Source organism: Piliocolobus tephrosceles, chromosome 19 (genome assembly GCF_002776525.5).
Source record: "Piliocolobus tephrosceles isolate RC106 chromosome 19, ASM277652v3, whole genome shotgun sequence".
Taxonomy (NCBI): Eukaryota; Metazoa; Chordata; class Mammalia; order Primates; family Cercopithecidae; genus Piliocolobus; species Piliocolobus tephrosceles.
Genome location: NC_045452.1, coordinates 23,247,254 through 23,253,538, shown reverse-complemented (window position 1 = coordinate 23,253,538; position 6,285 = coordinate 23,247,254). Strand labels below are relative to the sequence as shown.

General features: G+C 55.2%; 1 protein-coding gene across 1 annotated transcript in view; it reads left to right on the top strand.

The window, feature by feature from the left end:
- The first annotated feature begins 573 nt into the window (after positions 1-573).
- Positions 574-6,285, top strand: part of TOB2 (transducer of ERBB2, 2) — a 13,475-nt gene continuing 7,763 nt past the window's right edge. The window contains exon 1 of the mRNA XM_023221878.1: positions 574-1,342. The gene's annotated coding sequence lies outside the window, so the exon portion shown is untranslated. The remainder of the gene's footprint in view (positions 1,343-6,285) is intronic.

Sequence of the window (6,285 nt, the reverse complement as noted above, 5' to 3'; positions counted from 1 at the left end):
GAAATGTGGTTCTCCCGCGTGCCCCACACTGGGGTCGCTGGCCAGAGAGAGCAAACAAGAGTTGGGAGAGGAGCTGCGCCCGCGCGCTCTCGCAGAGCCGGAGCCAGAGACGGTGAGGGGAAGGTCCCTTGTGGCGCTCGGCTCGTTTCATGGCCGGCAGCCTCATCTAGTCTCCTCTTACTCCCGCACAGCGTGGCCCAGGCCCCAGAGTCCCCCTCGCCTTTCTTTCGACGTTGAGTCCCCCGAGGAAGCACAAGGCGCTCGGAAGACTCAGGCCTGCCCGAAACGAGTCCGAAACGTTTCCGGAGCCCGCGTCGTCCCCTCGGCTCCCCCTCCCGCAGAGGCCGTAACTGGGGCGATGGGATCGCCGTGGACACGGCCAGACGCTCGGAGGAGGGAAGGCCCCGGGAAACGGCTCGGGCAAACGTCCGGACCCCGGGCGCCGAGGCAGGTGCAGGGCGGACGACTCAGCGGGGGGTTCTAGAGGGCAAGGCGACGCCCTCCCCTCCCCGCGATACTCGTCCCCCAAACACAACTAAAGGGAGAGTGCACTATGCTCGGCCCGTGAGCAACCCGGCCCCAGGTCGCCCCCAGCCCCCACGTTGCGCCTCTGGAGAACACCTCACACGATGCGCACAAGTTCAGAGAGTGGTATGGGAATGAAGGAAAGGAGTGCGGCGCGGCGCTGTGACGGGGAGGGGACGGAGGGGAACCGCACGCATGACCTGGGAGCACAGAAGGGCCTGTGAGCTGGTCCGCGAAGCGCCAGCGAGCTGAGGCGCGGGGCTGGCTGGGAAGTAGTCCCGGCCGGGCCCCGGCCCCGCCCCTGCAGGGCGGAGGGACGCATCACGCAGGGGTGGGGAAGCCGGATCCGTGCGCAGGGTTGCTAAGGGTGAAACTTTTCATTGACTTTGCTCACTTCGGGCCGGGGCGCGGGAAGGTGCGGGTTGTTGGCGGAGGCAAATCAGTGGCTCGGGCGACGCGGGACCAGAAGGGCAGGACCGCCCGCCGGCGACAGCCCAGGCCGTCTTTCGTTCCGCGACACGAACCACCCTCCGGTCCGCCATCCCCGCGTCGTCCCCGCTGGTCTGCCCGCTCGCCCGCCCTCCGGCCCCCAGCCGCGGAGCCCGACCTCCTAAGAGCTGAAAGAAATTCTTGAGAGTCATAGTCCATAGCCCCCTGCTTCGTCCCCCAGCCCTCAACGACGAAAAGGACTTCGGCCCCCCGGCCCGGCGGCGCCCGGGAAGGAAGGGAGAGCGACCTCCGCCCGGTGCTCAGGACCACCCTGGAGGGAGAAGCCGCCCTGCGGCCGGCAGAGCGCCCCGCCGCCGCGGAGACCCGAGTGAGTGAGTTGGGGGGTGTGCGGGCTGGGGGCCCGCCCCGAGACCCAGCCGGCCGGACTGCCTCTCCCACCCCGCCCCACTCCCGCTTTGCTGGATTCTCCACGTTGCTGCCGCTCCCTCCTGCCTGGCCAGCATTTTCTTTCGCCATCCAGCTTCCCTCTAGATCCCACTTTCTCCTGCTCCTCTTCTCACGCCATCTCTGCTCCTGGGGTGCCCAAGAGCTCCCTTTTCTCCCAGTTCCAAGAGTGGCCCTCTCCTGGGTGGGGTGCATTTCCTCCCTTCTCCGCCTCCCCCAGTTCTTTATATCCCTGCTACTCGCTAGATCTTCCTTGTTCTTCAAAGAAACATAACTCCCCCCACCGTTAAATAAATCCGAGGAAGGAAGGGGATCCAGGCCTTGTTTTTCTGCTTTTCCCGTGTGCAGGGAAGGGGGGTGGTAATTGTTAATAGGCTCTATTTCTGGCTCTGTGGAGCCTGAAGGGTGGAGGTTGGACACCCCCTTTGGCGAGGGGACAGGTCAGTGGAGATTGTCCTTGGGCCACTGAGCCAGAGTTCACCATTTCGGCTTGAGCTCTTTATACTCTTCAGTGTTTTAATGGAAAATTGGGCAGAAAAAAGTACCCTTAGAGCAGTGCCAGTGAGTGGATTCTGCTTATCTTGGTAAGGTGCCTGCGAGGTGGGGCCCTCTCCCCAAACTCCTTCCCCTCCTGTCCAGAGGATGAACTGTGCCCTTGACCACCAGAAATCTGGGAGGGGAAGGAGGGTGCAGAGAGGAGGCACAGCCGGCAGGCCCTCTCCCTCCCCCAGGAGAAACCAGAACCCCGCACAGCAAGCTTCAGCTTGGGACCGGTGGAGGCCAGTCTCTGGTGCTACTCCGTATCTAAACGGTCATTTTCTCCTTCTTACCCACCCTGCCCTGGGAATGGGTCCTTCAACTCTGATTTTCCGGCAGAAAAACAATCCTATTTCTTTCTTGGGTTTCTGCCCCCATTCCTCCGTGAAGCATAGGGGAAAGAAGCTTGTGTGGGAGGAAGGATTAAGGAGGTTTAACACCCAGTCGGGGAGCTTGCCGAAGATCTGGTAAGTCTGGTCGTAGAGCAGAGCTTGCAATGGGAGGAGACACACAGAATTTTAGTATGAGAAGATGCTCAGGTGTCAGGTGTACAGCATTTTCTTCTCTGCCTGGGAACCTTTTCCTATTTCCCTCTCCCGGATCTGGTTACTCAGACTTGGATTAGAAATGGGGTGAGGCTTGGGCCCTGCTGGCCTTGGCCTGGCGCCTCCCCACAGCTTGACTGGAAATTTCTTTGGCCGGGAGGACGGGAGAACTGGGTTTGATTCCTGCCTCTCCTTTCCTGGCTGTTGGGGCGCTGGAGCCGAGTCCGCTAGGCATTAAGTGAAAAAGACCCGTTTCCCTTTGAATCCACCGTCCATCCAGCAACCCCACACGGGCCGCCCAGGCCCTGGAATTCACATTGAGTGCGGGAAGGGGGGTCGTGACCTTATCTAAGCCAGTCCACCCCTTTCACCCAGAAAAAGCTCATTAGAAGCAGATCCTAGTTTCAACAGTGATGGAAGGCGATGAAGGGAAAGGTGGGAAAGTTAGGCTCTCGTAAAGCCTAGAGGATGTGGTGGGGCCATACAATACGGGGAGTAGGCCTTTGGGGTAGAATCTATATGAAATGTATTAGGCGATGGGAGGCGGGCGCCGGCCCGCCACAGCGCGCATGTGCATCGGAAACTTTTCCTGGGCTCTTCGACCCTCGGTCGGCTCCCCTTACTGGGCATGCGTATTGCGGCCACTTGGGCCTTCGCAAAGTACTCAGGGAAGTGTAGTGTGCAGGGAAAGTAGGTCACTCGCTACCGCCTGTTCTGGAGGCGTTCGAGGACTGCAATTCCCAGAGTGCAGAACGCGCCCTCACCGCCGGCCTCTCCACCTACGTTTGGGTTGAGTCGAGTTTTCCTGGCTTCTCAGGAACATGGAGTGCCCTAGAAAGGGTCTTAGCCGGAAGGGTCCTTGTAGTCAGACCTAGAGTTGACCGGTCTATGTCTGGGGTAGATGATGTGAGACTGGGCGTGGTGGTGCAGTCAGTCGGCACCAGTCCTGGAAGCCTTTCAATCCACACCCGCCCGTCTGGGCCGCTGCCTCTGGGACCAGTGAGTTGGGGCGGATCCCGTGTCTTACCAAGGAGAGGAGCTGCCTGCCTTTGGCTCTCACTCCCCGGGCATCCACCCGGTCTGTGACACCTACTGGCCCTGCACGCTCAGTTGAGTCCTGTAGTCCGTTACTGTAGGACAGTTTGCACGTTTAAGACTTAGAGGTGTCTGAATATTTTTTTAGGTTTGGGGCTCAGTGGATTCCATCACCATTATCCCTCCTTTTCCTCTTTGAAACAGAATTTTCTTTCGAAAAAATCTTCCGGCCGGGTGCTATGGCTCACGCCTGTAATCCCAACACTTTGGGAGGCTGAGGCGGGCAGTGGATCACCTGAGGTCGGGAGTTCGAGACCAGCTTGACCAACTAATACAAAATTAGCCGGGCGTGGTGGCGCATTCCTGTAATCCCAGTTACTCGGGAGGCCGAGGCAGGAGAATCGCTTGAACCCGGGAGGCGGAGGTTGCAGTGAGCGGAGATCACGCCCCTGCACTCCAGCGTGGGCAACAAGAGTGAAACTCCATCTCAAAAAAAAAAATTCTGGCTAGGCAGTGGCTCACGCCTGTAATCCCAACACTTTGGGAGGCCGAGGTGAGCGGGTCACGAGGTCAGGAGTTCGAGACCAGCCTGGCCAACATGGTGAAGCCCCGTCTCTACTAAAAATACAAAACTTAGCTGGGGGTGGTCCTGAGCGCCTGTTATCCCAGCTACTCGGGAGGCTGAGGCAGGAGAGTTGGCTGAACACGGGAGGCGGAGGTTGCAGTGAGCCAAGATGGCGCCATTGCACTCCAACTCTGGGCTACAGAGCAAGACTCCGTCTTGGGAGCGGGCGGGGGGAAGCCAAAAGTCTTCCTTTGCTTCTGACATTAGAGCAGGCAGGCGCGCGCGCGCGCGCACACACACACACACACACACACACACACACACACTTTCCTCACATTTTTGTCAGAAGTTCTCTCTGGAATCTGCACTGACTGAGGCTTCTTTCGAGCTTCACGCCCTACTTCCCTCGTCGTCTTTCTCCTAGGCACCTACTCTTTAAAACGCAAGTCAGCACAAGGGATCAGAATCCAGGTTAACTTTGCTGCTGTTAGTAAACAAGTGAGGGTAAGATTCTTAGTGAAATTGGACAGAATTTTGCTCTCATATTTGCCCTTTTTAATAGGTTGACAAAAGGGAGATTTGTATTCTTCTTGCTCCCTTTTTGGCCATTTTTGCCTACACTGGGGTTGGAAAAGATCTTAGCGTACTCTGCAGCCACTTAAGCGAATCCCTTTACTTGTTCCCTTTATTGACAGGTAGTTATTTCTAAGGTTTCTAATTTTACTATAATATTATAATACATAAATATTTTATATATAAGCACTAGAATTTGTTCGTAGCTTTTTAAAAAAGTGAACAAACTCCTCTGAATGGCCACTCCTATCTTTAGCTAAAGACAGGCCAGCACCAGTGCTTTAATCCTCTGTTCCATAAGCTTCTTGCAGTCAAAATTAGAGGCTGAGCTGATAGAGCAGAAAATCTCATTCTGGTTGTCCATCATTTTTATAAGGTTCCACCCCACAGCCATCTGGTCCAGCCTGTTCTCTAATTAAAGAGGCAAAGGTGGCATTATATGCTTCCTTATTTGTGCAGCAACATCACTGAGGTATAAATTGGTGTGCAGCTTTTGTTGCTTATGCTGCAGAAAATGGTTAGCTAGGCAGGGCTGATGACAGTGGTTCTATTGTATTTTGGGGTGGGAGGCTTATTTCCCAATGACTTTGGCCTGCATTTAAAATGCTCTCATTTTGAGGCCAAACTGTTCAGGAGTAGTTAACTTGAAGGCAATTATGCAGCCAGGTTTGAGGAGGCCTGGAAAGGTGTAGAGGCCCTTTGCTCTCAGTGGAATACCAAGAGGTGCATTTTAAGAGCCCATGTGGTGCCTTGGGAGAAGTATCATATGTTGACCAGTCTGTTTTAGATTTCAAAAATACTTTGGAAGCACTGTCTTTAACACCAGGTTCCATTCTAGGGAACCAGTATCAACTTTCCTCACAACTTTTTTTTTTTTTTTTTAGAATCTCACTTTGTCGTTCAGACTGGAGTGCAGTGGCGCGATCTTGGCTCACTGCAACTTCCGCCTCCCGGGTTCAAGCAATTCTCCTGCCTCAGCCTCCTGAGTAGCTGAGGTTATAGGCGCATGCCACCACACCTGGCTAATTTTTTATTTTTAGTAGAGACAAGGTTTCACCATGTTGGTCAGGCTGGTCTCTAACTCCTGACCTTGTGATCTGCCCACCTCAGGCTCACAAAGTGCTGGGATTACAGGCATAAGCCACCATGCCCGGCTAATATTTGTGTTTTTAGTAGAAATGGGGTTTCGCCATGTTGGCCAGGCTGGTCTTGAATTCCTAGCCTCAAGTGATCCACCTGCCTCGGCCTCCCGAAATGCTAGGATTACAGGTGTGAGCCACCACACCTGGCTTTTCAGAACTTTTTAGTCTGCTCCTTGTTGGACACCTCTATGGACCACGTGGCCCTTCAGACCTCTGTTCCTGAGGAAAGGCCCATGGTTCTGGTGGGCAGCTTTGTGTCTGCTGAATAGCCTGATCCTTGTAAACAGAAAGCCCTTTTTATTCTTTCTACTGTTCTTACTTTTTTTTTTTTTTTTTTTGAGATAGAGTCTTGCCCTGTCACCCAGACTGGAGTGCAATGGCACGATCTCGGCTCACTGCAACCTCCGCCTCCTGGGTTCACGCCATTCTTCTGCCTCAGCCTCCCTAGTAGCTGGGACTACAGGTGCCC